The sequence below is a fragment of the Aquarana catesbeiana genome, linkage group LG05 (genome assembly GCF_042186555.1).
Source record: "Aquarana catesbeiana isolate 2022-GZ linkage group LG05, ASM4218655v1, whole genome shotgun sequence".
NCBI lineage: Eukaryota > Metazoa > Chordata > Amphibia > Anura > Ranidae > Aquarana > Aquarana catesbeiana.
Window position 1 is genome coordinate 317,451,158 of NC_133328.1, and position 15,855 is coordinate 317,467,012.

Sequence of the window (15,855 nt, forward strand, 5' to 3'; positions counted from 1 at the left end):
GCCGACTGCTGGCTGAAAAGAATGATACCAAGATGATACCTAAACCCACAGGCATCATTCTGGTATAACCACTCAAAGTCCAGCAACATACCAGTACGTTGCTGGTCCTTGTTGGGCATATATTGTAATCTTTTTTTCCATGCAGCCTGTGGGCTGAACAAAAAAAGGGATTGATCGGTGGGTACGCCCACCATTAGAATACCTCCCTTCATCCACCCACTTCTAATGATGGGCATACATGCACCATTTTGTTTTTAACTGTGGTGGTGAAATCACCTCCTACAGCGCTGGAGTCACTGCTTTATGTATCGTGGGAGCAAATGCTCTTGCTGTCAAGATAAATAAATCAGTGCTGCAGCTGAATGGCCTAAAAAATATAGGCTGAAGCATGGGGGCATCCGCCCCAAAAGTTAGGAGCAAATCACTCCTTCACCCCTGCTGCCCCCATGCTTTGGCATATATGCTCTTTTTTTTAACTGTGGTGGCAAAATCACCTCTGACAGTGCTGGAGTCACGACTTTATGTATCGTCGGAGCAAATACTGTTGCTGTCAAGATAAATAAATTCACGCTGCAACTGAATGGTGTACCTGCTAAGCAAATGATGGTTAACAATAAAACAAAGTAACATTACAGTATAACAGTAAGACATACCATACCTGCAAAGCAAATAAAAAAAATTAGTAAAAAGTAAAACATTTTTTAATGCAATCTGTGCCTAAAATATATATATTCTGAAGAACGGGGGCATCCGCCCCAAGAGTTAGCAGCAAATCGCTCCTCCACCCCTGCTGCCCCCATGCTTCGGCATATATGCTCTTTTTTTTAACTGTGGTGGTGAAATCACCTCCTACAGCGCTGGAGTCACGGCTTTATGTATCGTGGGAGCGAATGCTGTTGCTGTCAAGATAAATAAATCCGCGCTGCAGCTGAATGGTGTACCTGAAAACAAAAAAATGGTTAACAATAAAACACAGTAAACAGTAAAGTATAAAAAAATTACATACCTGAAAAGCAAACATGATAAAACATAATAACAATAAAACATTGCAGAATAGAATACAATAAAAAAGAGCAGAACAATAGAGAGAGAATAGAGAGAGAGAGAACAATAAAACGACAACTAATTTTGTTTTTTTATTTTATATATTTTTTATGGTTTTTTTGCTTTTTTTTTTTTGTAACTGTAATGGTTGTAACTGTAACGGTTCCAGGTTTGGGTCTCTCAAAATGCGATGGATCTTGGGAGACCCTGTGAAAGTGTGTCTTAGACTGTGCAGTGCTGTATCCTATGCTAAAACTCCACTAGTGTATGGTAGTATTCAAAACATTCACCAATGCAAAGACCAGGATTGTCAGGACAGGAGGGAGAATAATAGCGGGTGTCACGCCTACATCCGCACTTGCTACAGACACGTCATCCTCTTTGGGGGGCTCGTTGGGTAAGGGTACTCGGGAGGACATACGGAAAATGACTCTCATGCAGCTGGCTTACAGCATTTGGATTGGGAAGGTGAGGTGGAGCACTGTCTGGAAACAGAAGGGCTCTGACGATCTTTTCCTGGAATTTAAGGAAGGATTCAGTCAGTCCTGAAGTTCTGTATAGCACATGAGCGTTCAGCAAAGCCAATTGAAATAAATAAATAGACTCTTTTTTGTACCAGCATCTGGCCTTATGGGCAACTAGGTACGGTGCCAACAACTGGTCGTTGAGGTCCACCCTTCACATATTTTGGTCATATTCGTGGACACAGAGGGGTTTCTCCACAACACCAGTCACCGTAGGAATTTGAACCGTCGTGTCTGCATGAAGGGAGGAAAGAAAGAAAACATTCTTATTATCCCTCTACTTCACACCAAGCAAGTTATTACACTTCAAGCAGGCTCTCTCCCCCAAGACGGGAATCTACAAGCCCCTGGGGAAAGCCCCGGCGATTAGATCGCACAGTGCCACATGCGCCAATCTGATGATCAAACAAGTGACTAAATAATTGTCCACATACAAATGGTACCCCTTTCCGAATAAGGGTGACACCAAGTCCCACACAATCTTGCCAGCGCTCCCTATGTAATCTGGGCAGTTCGGCGGCTCTACGTAACTATCTCTTCCCTCGTAAACCTTAAAACTATATGTATAGCCTGTGGCCCTGTCACAGAGCTTATACATCTATCTGGCACGCTTGATGGGAAGATACTGTTTAAAAGACAAGCGACCAGAAAACGTAATCAGGGACTCATCAACACAGACAACTTGATGGGGAGTAAACAAGCCTGCAAAATGTTGGTTGAAGTGGTTTACGAGGGGCCATATTTTTTAGAGCCAATCGTATCCAGGGTCTCCACAAGGACGACAGAGTTAATTGTTGTTGAAATCATGAACCGCAAGATCTGCTCGTATCGTGCCCTGGTCATGGAGGTAGAGAACACGGGCATATGGTAAATTAGGTCAGTGGACCAATATGACCGCAATGTACTCATTTTAACTATGCCCATGTCGAGGGATAGGCCCAGAAAGGTCTTAAATTTGGAAACCGTAATTGGTTTCCAATCTCTGGCAAGGGAGGACTGGGGATTAGCGGCGATGAATTGACCAGCATACAAATAACTTTGGTCCACAATAGATCTATAGAAATCTTCGGTGAAAAACAGTGACTAAAAATCAAGTAAAATAATTAGCTGTCTAATTACAAACCGCGCTCCTATTGAAGTACAAATGCAAAATCACTCTATAAAAACAACATGTTATAAAAAATCGTGAAAATTGTGAAATAATGCCTGCCAACTGAATGCTAAATCATCATAGTGAAAAATAAAAAAAACAAAAATTAATAAAAATATTCAGATGTGGAAATGAAAAGAGAAAGTCCACCATTAATATCCAATGTGTACGACAAATATGAATCAAGTGATGTTCAAACTATGAAAAGCAAAGCTTTTGGCTTCTAAGCAAATCTTTCTTGGGTACAGCGAAGCATCAAGTAGCAGTAATCAATCGCCATCACCAGCCACACAGCCTACTCTCCAGATGGACGTGACTCCCATGACAGGAGTCAAACACGCTTTGGGGACAACCAACGAGGCTTCTCCCGGTCACGGCTAGGTGCAGATGCTGGAACTCAGGTGCTGGAACTCAGGTGTCTTGATCAACGCTAAGGCTACTTGGATGCATGTGACCGGACTTCCCAGGATAGGTCACAGAGACCGTAGATGTTTAAGAATGAGGAAAAATGAATAAAAAAGCTCCCACGGTGAAGTAAGCCAAAATATTTAATAGGCTAAAAAGCGGCTTAAAAGCACATTCCCCACATAAGGGTACATGCGGGCAATAAAAACAAACAGAAAAGCAGGAAAATCAAGTATGAACGGAAATGGCGTGTCACGTTCGTTTACATCCAACCGGTTTCGTCAGTACGTTCTGACGTCATCAGGGATCGTACGGACGGGCACACCACCTCCTTAAATACACATCACCATTAAAGGCATCCATCCGGTGACATCTCATCTAATAGAGAATTAGACCAAAATTAATTGACTGCCATCTTGTGGCCAAAAAGCAAACTGCAACAAAAAATATAACAAAAAATATAAAGAGAATATTTTGAATTTACAACGACATACAAACTGCCATCTTGTGGAAAGATGCCAAATTGCACAATCAAGTCACATGTCATTGATTAAAGTTCAAATAAATCAAAAATAAAAATAAATTAAAATTAAAAAAATTTTTTAGTAAAAAAGAATTTATAATAAAAAGAATGCAAAGAGATGAAACTGAAATGGACAGCCCCTTCACAATCTGAAAGGACAGAAAACCAAATGTTCAGTAGTTGGACAGATAGCAGTTTAAATCAATATCGACATTGATACCTGCCGGGGTAAGTGTGTCCAATCAGTAAATCCATTCCGTTTCGTTTTTTGATATACCCTGGACCATATTTCCTCCCCTCCAATCAGCATCCAGCTTGTCAATACCAAAAAATCTGACCAAGCTAGGATACTGTTGGTGGTGGATTCTAAAATGGTTAGAGAGGCTGTGCTTGGGAAAACCGTTTTTAATATTTGTGAGGTGTTCATTGATACGTGTGCAGAGATTTCTTTTAGTACGCCCAACGTACTGTAACCCACATGGGCAAACAATAAGGTACGTGACAAAGGTGGACTTGCAAGTAATAAACTTGTCTGTTTTATATTCTTTACCTGTACTAAAGGATGTGAAATGTTCCACTTTCCTTACATTATTTCTAGTCAGTTTACAGGCTTTGCACTTCCTACAGTAGAAAAACCCTTTTGTATCCAGGAAAGCGGGAGCCCTCTTGGGAGGATTTAAAACATTCGGGGCTAGCTTGTTACGTAAATTTGGTGCACGTCGATAGATAAACCTAGGTCGTTCTGGTAGGAAGCTGGACGGGGTCCTGTCGCCCCACAGAACCGGCCAATGTTTTAAAAAGATTTTTTCGACACTTCTGTAGTCCCTATTGAAGCTGGTTAAGAAAGGAACGTAATCCAGTTCACATTTCTCTTCGATGTTGTCTTTCAAAAGTTGATCCCTATCCATCTGTAAGATTAGTAATTGAGTGGCCCTGAGGTCTTTTTCGCGGTACCCTTTTTCTTTGAATCTATCAACTAGTAAGTTAGATTGAGACATGTAATCTGACGTGGAGTCACAATTACGTCTGATCCTTAGTAGTTGACCCTTAGGGATTCCTTTTAGCCAGTTGGGGTGGTGACAGCTGGCCGTGGGTATGTAGCTGTTTCTATCAGTACCCTTGAAGTGGGTTTTTGTCTGGATTCTACCATTGTTCTTATATAAAATTAGGTAAAGGAAGCTAATCTCACTTTTGCTCCAATTACCTGTAAACTAAGGCCATAGCAATTGTGATTGATATTATTGAGGAACGACTCTAGGGCCTCCACTGTGCCGTTCCACAGAATCACAATATCATCTATGTACCTTTTGTACAGGCAGATCTCAGGGGCGCAGGTTCCAAATATGCTGTGGTCCTCCCAGAGGCTCAAGAGTATGTTGTCCACACTGGGAGCATACTTGGCCCCCATAGCCACACCCTTGATCTGCCTGTAACAAGACCCCTCATGCCAAAAATAATTGTTGGACATAGCCAACTTCAAGATCTCGATCAAGAAATCTTTCTGTTCAACCTTAAGATTGGACTTAGAGTCAAGGGCCCTCCTTGTGGTTCTCAAAACATCCATCTGAACCAGATTGGTATATAGCAATTCGACATCAATCGTAACAATGATTGTGTCATCTTGAACCGGTATATCCTTAAGCAGGTTCATAAGATGCTTACTGTCTCGCAGATATGAAGGGTACGATTGAACAATGGGCTGTAAAAAATAATCGACATATTCTCCTAATCTAGAAAAAATGTAGTCTTTGCCGCTGATGATAGGCCTGCCAGGTGGGCATTGGGGATTTTTGTGTATTTTGGGCAATTGATAAATTATAGGGAGTCTAGGTGCATCAGGGACTAAATATCTAGCTTCTTTCTTGTTGAAAATTCCTATCTCTTTAGCTTTGCGTATACTATCCTTCACTGACGTTTTAAGTTTTTTTGTGGGATCACCTTTAATTTTCTTGTAAGTTACGGTATCACTTACCAGCCTATTAAGTTCTTTCATATAATCATCTCTTTTTAAAACCACTATTCCCCCCCCCCTTTATCCGCTTGCCGGATGGCGATATTTTTAGTTTTTTTCTAACGCCTCTATACCTTTTTGTATGTTACTCTTCTTTTTCCCTCTTTTGGTTTTAATGAGTCCAATATCTTTCTCAACCATACTTTTGAACGTTTCAAGAAAATGGTTAGATGACTTTTTGGGGTTGAAAACAGACTGATTCCTCAGTCCGCTATGCTGGTATTCTGATTCCATAGGTTGGGTATTAAGAACACGTTTCTCTGCAAAATGTTTTTTGATATTCAGTTTACATACAAATTTCTCAGTATCAATGAACACCTTAAATGTATTTAATCCTCTATCTGGGGCGTATTTGAGACCCAGCTCAAGTACTTTGAGTTCGTTGAGGGTAAAGGACTCATTACTTAGGTTAAAAATACCTTGGCCAACTACTCTCTCTTTCTTTTTATTCTTCCTTCCTCCCCTTGTTCCTCTGCATTGTTTCTTTGGGGGTCCTTGGTAGGCCACAAAGGTGGTTCCCATTGTTGCAATGGGAATTCATCTGATCCCCTCATCTGATATCCATACTGGATATCTGGCGGTGGATTGTGTCAGGATGGGTTGGGTGGACCACCCCTCCCTCGCCCTCTCCAATTCCCCCTCTGGCCAGAATAACCTCTGTTCTGATTCCAGCCCCCCCGAAGTGGTGGATCTCCATGTCCTCTCCTGCGAAAACCCCTATAAGGGGAACCCCCTCTCTGTGGGTCATCTTCCTGGTAGAGTGGCTGAAATCTATTGTACATGGAGATATCATGGCCTCCATAGTAACCATTATCATAATGGCCAGAGTTAGAGTTGGGGGCTGGGTGAGTTGGATAACTTGAGTGGCTGGAGCCCCTGGGGACAGAGCCTCCTCTTCTGAAAGATGAACAAGAAGGTGGAACAAGGAGGGGCAATGGGAGGCTGAGTGGGCTCTAGTCTCTCCGGGGAGGAGTCCATGGATTGGTTGAGGGCCAAATCCACCGACTCTTCCTGCCATTTGTACACTTTGTTTTCCCTACCTAAGGGTACTGATAGAAACAGCTACATACCCACGGCCAGCTGTCACCACCCCAACTGGCTAAAAGGGATCCTTAAGGGTCAACTACTAAGGATCAGACGTAATTGTGACTCCACGTCAGATTACATGTCTCAATCTAACTTACTAGTTGATAGATTCAAAGAAAAAGGGTACCGCGAAAAAGACCTCAGGGCCACTCAATTACTAATCTTACAGATGGATAGGGATCAACTTTTGAAAGACAACATCGAAGAGAAATGTGAACTGGATTATGTTCCTTTCTTAACCAGCTTCAATAGGGACTACAAAAGTGTCGAAAAAATCTTTTTAAAACATTGGCCGGTTCTGTTGGGGGACAGGACTCTGTCCAGCTTCCTACCAGGATGACCTAGGTTTATCTATAGACGTGCACCGAATTTACGTAACAAGCTAGCCCCGAATGCTTTAAATCCTCCCAAGAGGGCTCCCACTTTCCTGGATACAAAAGGGTTTTTCTACTGTAGGAAGTGCAAAGCATGTAAACTGACTAGAAATAATGTAAGGAAAGTGGAACATTTCACATCCTTTAGTACAGGTAAAGAATATAAAATAGACAAGTTTATTACTTGCAAGTCCACCTTTGTCACGTACCTTATTGTTTGCCCATGTGGGTTACAGTACGTTGGGCGTACTAAAAGAAATCTCTGCACACGTATCAATGAACACCTCACAAATATTAAAAACGGTTTTCCCAAGCACAGCCTCTCTAACCATTTTAGAATCCACCACCAACAGGATCCTAGCTTGGCCAGATTTTTTGGTATTGACAAGCTGGATGTTGATTGGAGGGGAGGAAATATGGTTCAGAGAATATCAAGAAACGAAACGGAATGGATTTACCGATTGGACACACTTACCCCGGCAGGTATCAATGTCGATATTGATTTAAACTGCTATCTGTCCAACTACTGAACATTTGGTTTTCTGTCCTTTCAGATTGTGAAGGGGCTGTCCATTTCGGTTTCATCTCTTTGCATTCTTTTTATTATAAATTCTTTTTTACTAAAAAATTTTTTTAATTTTAATTTATTTTTATTTTAATTTTATTTTTGATTTATTTGAACTTTAATCAATGACATGTGACTTGATTGTGCAATTTGGCATCTTTCCACAAGATGGCAGTTTGTATGTCGTTGTAAATTCAAAATATTCTCTTTATATTTTTTGTTATATTTTTTTTTGCATTTTGCTTTTTGGCCACAAGATGGCAGTCAATTAATTTTGGTCTAATTCTCTATTAGATGAGATGTCACCGAATTGGATGCCTTTAATGGTGATGTGTATTTAAGGAGGTGGTGTGCCGTCCGTACGATCCCTGGTGACGTCAGCACGTACTGATGAAACCGGTCGGACGTAAACTAACGTGACACGCCATTTCCGCTCGTACTTGATTTTCCTGCTTTTCTGTTTGTTTTTATTGCCCGCATGTACCCTTATGTGGGGAATGTGCTTTTAAGCCGCTTTTTAGCCTATTAAATATTTTGGCTTACTTCACCATGGGAGCTTTTTTATTCATTTTTCCTCATTCTTAAACATCTACGGTCTCTGTGACCTATCCTGGGAAGTCCGGTCACATGCATCCAAGTAGCCTTAGCGTTGATCAAGACACCTGAGTTCCAGCACCTGAGTTCCAGCATCTGCACCTAGCCGTGACCGGGAGAAGCCTCGTTGGTTGTCCCCAAAGCGTGTTTGACTCCTGTCATGGGAATCACGTCCATCTGGTGAGTAGGCTGTGTGGCTGGTGATGGCGATTGCCAGAAGCTTTGCTTTTCATAGTTTGAACATCACTTGATTCATATTTGTCGTACACATCAGATATTAATGGTGGACTTTCTCTTTTAATTTCCACATCTGAATATTTTTATTAATTTTCGTTTTTTATATTTTTCACTACGATGATTTAGCATTCAGTTGGCAGACATTATTTCACAATTTTCACGATTTTTTATAACATGTTGTTTTTATTGAGTGATTTTGCACTTGTACTTCAATAGGAGCGCGGTTTGTAATTAGACAGCTAATTATTTTTCTTGTTTGCATCATTATAACGTGCTGCTCCCCAACTAATTAACGTATTTCATCTAATTTTCCATATGCGTGAGTAGGTATTTGTTACCAATTTTCACAATAAAAATCAAGTTATGTAAAATCAACTATTTCACTGGTTGGCCAGTGAATGGGGGAAGGACGGTTGCTGCAGAAGTGGTGGGCTCCCAATTAGGATTGGCAAATTCTACAGGAAGGACACTATGGGCATGACGGGCCTGTCTTTGTCTTCTTGGTGGCAGCGGGACACTTCTTGTGCTTGCCACCTCGCCAGCTTGAACTGCACTTATGGGACTCGCCACATCACCAAGTGTTACTGCAGTGCTGGTTTGACTACAACCTGGCTGTACTAGGCTGCTGGTGCTTGCCAGTTCACCAGAAGGATGAGAGGCACTAGTACTTCTCTGCTCCATATGAGAGTCCTGCGGTTCTTGCACCTCAACAACAGCAGAAGAAGATCGGGTCTGGTACGCCTGACCTAGGCAGGGACCACAAATCCGTCGTCAGAGCTATCTGTCATGGAGACGCTGTGGTCTACAGCAGTGGTCATCAACCCTGTCCTCAGGGCCCACTAACTGGCCAGGTTTGCAAGATAACTGAAATACATCACAGGTGATATAATTCGCTGCTCAGTGATTGCAGTATTCTAGTCTGCATCTCCCCAAGGTAATACATAAAACCTGGCCTGTTAGTGGGCCCTGAGGAAAGGGTTGATGACCACTGGTCTACAGGATTGTATTCTGAGCCTAAATCTGACAGATGAGTGACTTTCTCTTCACTATCTGTCATGCTCAGAAACGTGTAGGCCTCTTCACTACTGTACCTTCGATTTGCCATTTTGGGCTCTAAATTTACTGGTACAGTAGTGAGACTCACAGGTAAAAAAGCTCCTAGGCCTACTGTCAGCAACTGTATCAAATGCTACCAAAAAAACTGTTAGCGATTGCAGGGATCAGGCCTGACTCTGCGAATGCTGCAGTTATGTGTTTAGTGTTTTGTAAGTAACAGTGATTGATCAATACTACACTTGGGTGGGCTGGGCTGGGCTGGGCGGAGGGGCAAAACGCAGATGCTAGCAGGTATCTGGGCTGATCCCGCTAACACTGCGTTTTTGGGAACCCTAAACTGCTGGGGACGCTAGTATAGATCTGATCAGATCAGATATTGATCCGTTCAGACACTATACCACTAAGGGAGGTGTATGCTGCGTGCGTGGGTGTTAGCAGTACTGGAACTAATCTGACGCTGCCTGGGGTGACGCAGACCCTATCTGACCCTAAAACCTAACTGATATCACCGATCAGGGGGTTAAACCTTTATTGGGTAATAAACGGCGGGTATAAAAAACAAACTAACTAACCAGTGTCACCCGTAACACTTATACGGTGATCACTGTTGAAAGGGTTAACTAGGGGGCAATCAGGGGGTTAAAACCTTTATTAGGTAGTATATGGGAGTACCCGACGCTATAAAAAGCTGATAGTGAACCTAAATAACTAACAGGCTAACTAGCGTCACCCGTGACACTTATATGGCGATCAGAAAAATGATCGATTAGTGATACTAGCGACGGGGTGAAAGGGTTAACGGGGGGGGGGGGCAATCAAGGGGTTAAACCTTTATTAGGGGGGGGTTAGAGGGGTACCCTAGACCTAAACGGGCCTACCACTAACAGCCCTAATACTTATAACAGTCACAAAATGACACCAATGCAGTGATCAGTAAAAAAATAAAAACTGCTATTGGTGTCACTGTGACAGGGGATGCAGGGGGGTGATCGGGGTTGATTTATGTGCCTATGTGTACTAGTGTTAGTGTAGTGTTGGTGCAAACTCACATTGATGTCTTCTCTCCTTGGGCGCCGGAACGAAAAGGCTGCACGAGGACAGATGACATCACTTCCTCTGCTTCTGTTTACATTTCAGAAGCAGAAGAAGCTACCCATTCGTCAGGAGTGATCATGAAGGGGTGGCCATGAATCAGTGGCCTGCCCCTCAGGACGGATCACTCCTGCAATGATGCCGATGGCCTCGTGCACCGAGGGGGCGCAATCGGGAACGGGTACGTTACTCTGCCTGCCCGTGCCATTCTGTCGACGTATATCGTCTTGAGGCGGCGGCAAGTGGTTAAACAACTTCAGTGCTTCTGCCGTGAACTTGACTAATGGTGAATTGCTCCATAGTGCCTGCCAGCAGAGGTCAAGCTCAATTAAAGCCTTCAAAAGAGGCTGGCCACAGATTCCCTCTAAAAAAATGGAACTATAAATAAGAGTTAACGTTCCATTATTGTTATTGTTTAAACTTCTTTATAACCTGCAGATGGCCCCTCAGGCTCCTGGATCTTGTCTATGTTGGCTGCCAATAGGCAGACCTCCTCTTTTGAGATAGTTTGTATGGCAAAATAGACCACTTTAACCACTTGCTGCCCGCTCGCCATCATATGACGGCGGGACGGTGCAGCTGTTGTTCTGGGCCGCCGTCATATGACGGCGCAGCCTTCCAGGCAGCCCAGGGGGCGCCGCGCGCACCCGCCGCATCGCTCGGGTCCCGGTGCGCGTGCCCGGCGGCCGCGATTACTGCCGGGCACCCGCGATTGCCCGGTAACCAAGCAGGACCGTGGATCTGTGTGTGTAAACACACAGATCCACGTCCTGTCAGATGGGAGGAGACCGATGGTGTGTTCCTTGTACATAGGAACACCGATCGGTCTCCTCCCCTTGTGAATCCCCTCCCCCCATAGTTAGAATCACTCCCTAGCAACACATTAACCCCTACAGCGCTCCCTCCTGGTTAACCCCTTCATTGCCAGTCACATTTATACAGTAATCAATGCATTTTTATAGCACGGATCGCTGTATAAATGTGAATGGTCCCAGAAATGTGTCAAAATTGTCCGATGTGTCCGCCACAATATCGCAGTCATGATAAAAATTGCAGATTGCCGCCATTACTAGTAAAAAAAAAATAATAATAAAAATGCTATAAATCTATCCCCTTATTTTGTAGACGCTATAACTTTTGCGCAAACCAATAAATATAAGCTTATTGCGATATTTTTTACCAAAAGTATATAGAAGAATATGTATTGGCCTAAACTGAGGAAAAAATTTGTTAAAAAAAAAAAAATTTGGATACTTATTATAGCAAAAAGTAAAAAATATTGTGTTTTTTTCAAACTTGTCACTCTTGTTTTGTTTATAGCACAAGAAATAAAAAACGCAGAGGTGATCAAATACCACCAAAAGAAAGCTCTATTAGTGGGGAAAAAATGATAAAAATGTAATTTGGGTACAGTGTAGTATGACCGCGCAATTGTTATTCAAAGTGCGACAGCGCTGAAAGCTGAAAATTGGCTTGGGCAGGAAGGGGGTGAAAATACCCTGTATGGAAGTAGTTAAAAAAGTCTACTAATAGTTATCCAAATCAACACTACATACAAATATTACAAAAACAGAGTCAGAAATGTACTGGTATCAGGCCACATGTATGGAGTATTTATTTGTAGGCTGGCCACTAGGGATGGACCGGACACCCCACGGTTTGGTTCGCACCAAAACATGTGAACAGGCAAAAAATTTGAGCAGGGATGCAAACCACTTGCCAGTTATTAACCACCTATCCACTGGGCACTTAAACCCCCTTCCTAACCAGACCAGTTTTCAGCTTTCAGTGCTCTCACATTTTGAATGACAATTACTCAGTCATTCAAAACTTTACCTATATGAAAATGTTTGTCTATTTTTTCACACAAAGGGAGCTTTCTTTTGGTGGTATTTAATGACCAATGGGTTTTTTATTTTTTGCGCTATAAAAGAAAAAAGGATGACAATTCTGTAAAAAAATTTATTTTTCTTCGTTTCTGTAATACAATTTAGCAAAATAGTCATTTTTCTTCATAAATTTTGGCCCAAAATTTATACTGCTACATATCTTTGGTAAAAAATGACCCAAATCGGTGTATATTATTTGGTCTTTGTGAAAGCTACATACCAAAAATTACACCCCAAAATAGATTCTCCTACTCCTCCCGAGTATAACAATACCACATGTGTGAGACTTTTCCACAGCCTGGCCACATAGAGAGGCCCAACATGCAGGGAGCACCATCAGGTGTTCTAGGGGCATACATTTCAAATCTAATTTGACTACCCATTACACTTTTGTGAGGCACTGTAGTGGCATGGATGTGGCATGGATGAGAACTGATGTGGCATGGATGAGAACTGATGTGGCATGGATGAGTATGAATGGGGATGGATGAGCCGAGGATGGGGATGGCTGTGTATGAATGGGATGACTGAGTATGGCTGAGTATGGCTGGGTATGGCTGAGTACAGCTGGGTACGGCTGAGGACGGCTGGGTACAGCTGAGGACGGCTGGGTACGGCTGAGTACGGCTGGGTACGGCTGAGTACGGCTGAGTACGGTTGGGTACGGCTGTGTACGGCTGAGGACAGCTGGGTACAGCTGGGTACGGTTGAGTAAAACTGAGTACGGCTGGGTAAGGCTGAGTACGACTGGGTATGGCTGAGTATGGCTGAGTATGGCTGAGCATGGATGGGGGTGGATGAGATGGCTGAGCATGGATGGATGGATGAGTATTGCTGAGTATGGATGGATGGCTAGGTATGGCTGGGTATGGCTGAGTATGGATGGATGGCTGAGCATGGATGGATGGATGAGTATTGCTTATTATGGATGGATGGCTGAGCATGAATGAGTATTGCTGAGTATGGATGGATGGCTGAGCATGGATGGATGGATGGGTATTGCTGATTATGGATGGATGGCTGAGCATGGTTGAGTATTGCTGAGCATGGATGGATGGCTGAGCATGGATGGATGAATGAGTAGTGCTGAGTATGGATGGATGGCTGAGCATAGATGGATGGATGAGTATTGCTGAGCATGGATGGATGGCTGAGTATTACTGATTATAATTGTGATGGCTGAACATGGATGGATGGATGAGTCCCCGATTTGTCACAGAGATGCACTGTGGGCACTACAGATCCAGCCCACAGCGCTGCTGCACTCGATCTCTCCCCACTCCGCTCACACTGTACCGATCGGTACAGAGAGGGGAGAGAGGCACCAGACATGACGCTGGTTTGTTTACAAGTGATCGCACCGTCATTTGACGGAGCGATCATGTGGTAAATGGCCACATCATGTGGACCCAGCCTTCACGAATACTCCTGTTTGCATGCCCCAGTTATCAAGCTGCGCTGTAGCCATCATTCAGCTATGGCACAGTCATTAAGTGGTTAAAGTCAATGGGACACGAACAAGAAAAATCAAAAGTGCTCATATTAAAGGCATATATGCAAGTTATTGCCAAAAAAGGATATGGGGACCCGGGTACTGCCCTAGGGGACATGTATCAACGCAAAAAAAAGTTTTTTTTCAAACAACAGTTTTTTCAGGAGCAGTGATTTTAATAATGCTTAAAGTGAAACAATAAAAACGAAATGTTCCTTTAAATATCGTCCCCTTAGTCTGCCTGTAAAGTGGCGCATCTGTGTGATGTGTAGAACAGTGCAGCAGCAAAATGACATTTCTAAAGGAAAAAATTAAATTTAAACTTGCTCGTGGCTGTAATGTATTGCCGGCTCCCGGCAATATAGATGAAATATCAAGGAAAAAATCAGCATGGCAGAATTAAAAAAAAAAACATTGTGGGATCCCCCAAAATCCATACCAAAATCCATACCTGGCCCTTTGGATCTTGCATAGATTTTAAGGGGAACTCCATGCCAAAATGTAAAAAAAAATTGGCATGGGGTCCCCCTCAAAATCCATACCAGACCCTTATCCGAGCAATCAGCCTGGCAGGCCAGGAAAGGGGGGGATGAGTGAATGCCCCCCTCCTGAACTATACCAGGCCACTTGCCCTCAACATGGGAAGGGTGTTTTGGGGTTCCCCCAAAGCACCTTGTCCACATGTTGATGGGGACAAGGGCCTCGTCCCCACAACCCTGGCCGTTGGTTGTTGGGGTCTACAGGTGGGGGGCTTATCGGGAATCTAGAATCCCCCTTTAACAAGGGGGTCCCCAGATCCCAGCCCCCCATGTGAATGAGTAGGGTTACATTGTACCCCTACCCATTCATCAAAAAAAGTGTCAAAAAGTAAAAACCACAATAGACCCCAAAGCATTTTAATTTTGGTGTGGAGTTCCCCTTGAGGGCCTGGTATGGATTTTTGGGGGGAACCCATGCCGTTTTTTTTTTTCATAATTCTGTCATAGGGTTAAACTTAACCACTTCAATACACTGTATTGCAGTACTCTGCACTGCACTGTATACCCTGCACTGTATTATATATACTGCACTATATACTCTGAACTACAGTATACATACTATAGCGACTGCACTATATACTCTGCCACAAAATTGGGCCTTGGGTTTTGGTGGTGTCAGAACACTGTAACCCTTTATAGTTACTCTTGTTGGGGGCAGGAACGGGCCCTGCTCTTTCAAAAATTGTAATTACATGCCCCAGTCAAACAGGTGCAGAAAAAGTGGGCCTTGGGTGTTGGTGGTGCCAGAACACTGTAACCCCTCACAGTTACTCTTGTTGGACGCAGGAACAGTCTCTGCTGTTAAAAATGTTTTAAAATGTTTTAATTACATGCCCCTGTTAAACAGGGGCAGAAAAATTGGGCCTCAGGTGTTGGTGGCGCCCTGCAAGACAGGCCAGTAGCTGAACTGCATGTTGAGCAAGTTTTGGCCAGTGGTCCATCCTTAAGACCCAGTAACCCAGTGGACTAAAATATTGTTTAAAGGCATCGTTCAGCTGGCCACCTTCTCCACCGCGCTTCCTCTGACCTGAACAAAGCCTCAGAAACACATTGTCCAGCACCAGGAAATGGTAACCTCCAAGGGTCTGGAAAGGCGATACACAAATTTTTCTTCAATGCGTCCTGAAGATGTTTCATCCCCTGCTCCCTCTGCGAAGGCAGGATGAGCTCTGCAACTTTACCCTTGTAACATGGATCAAGAAGGTTTGCCAGCCAGTAATGATCCCTCTCCTTAATACCACAAATCCTAGGGTCCTTTCGCAGGCTTTGCAGAA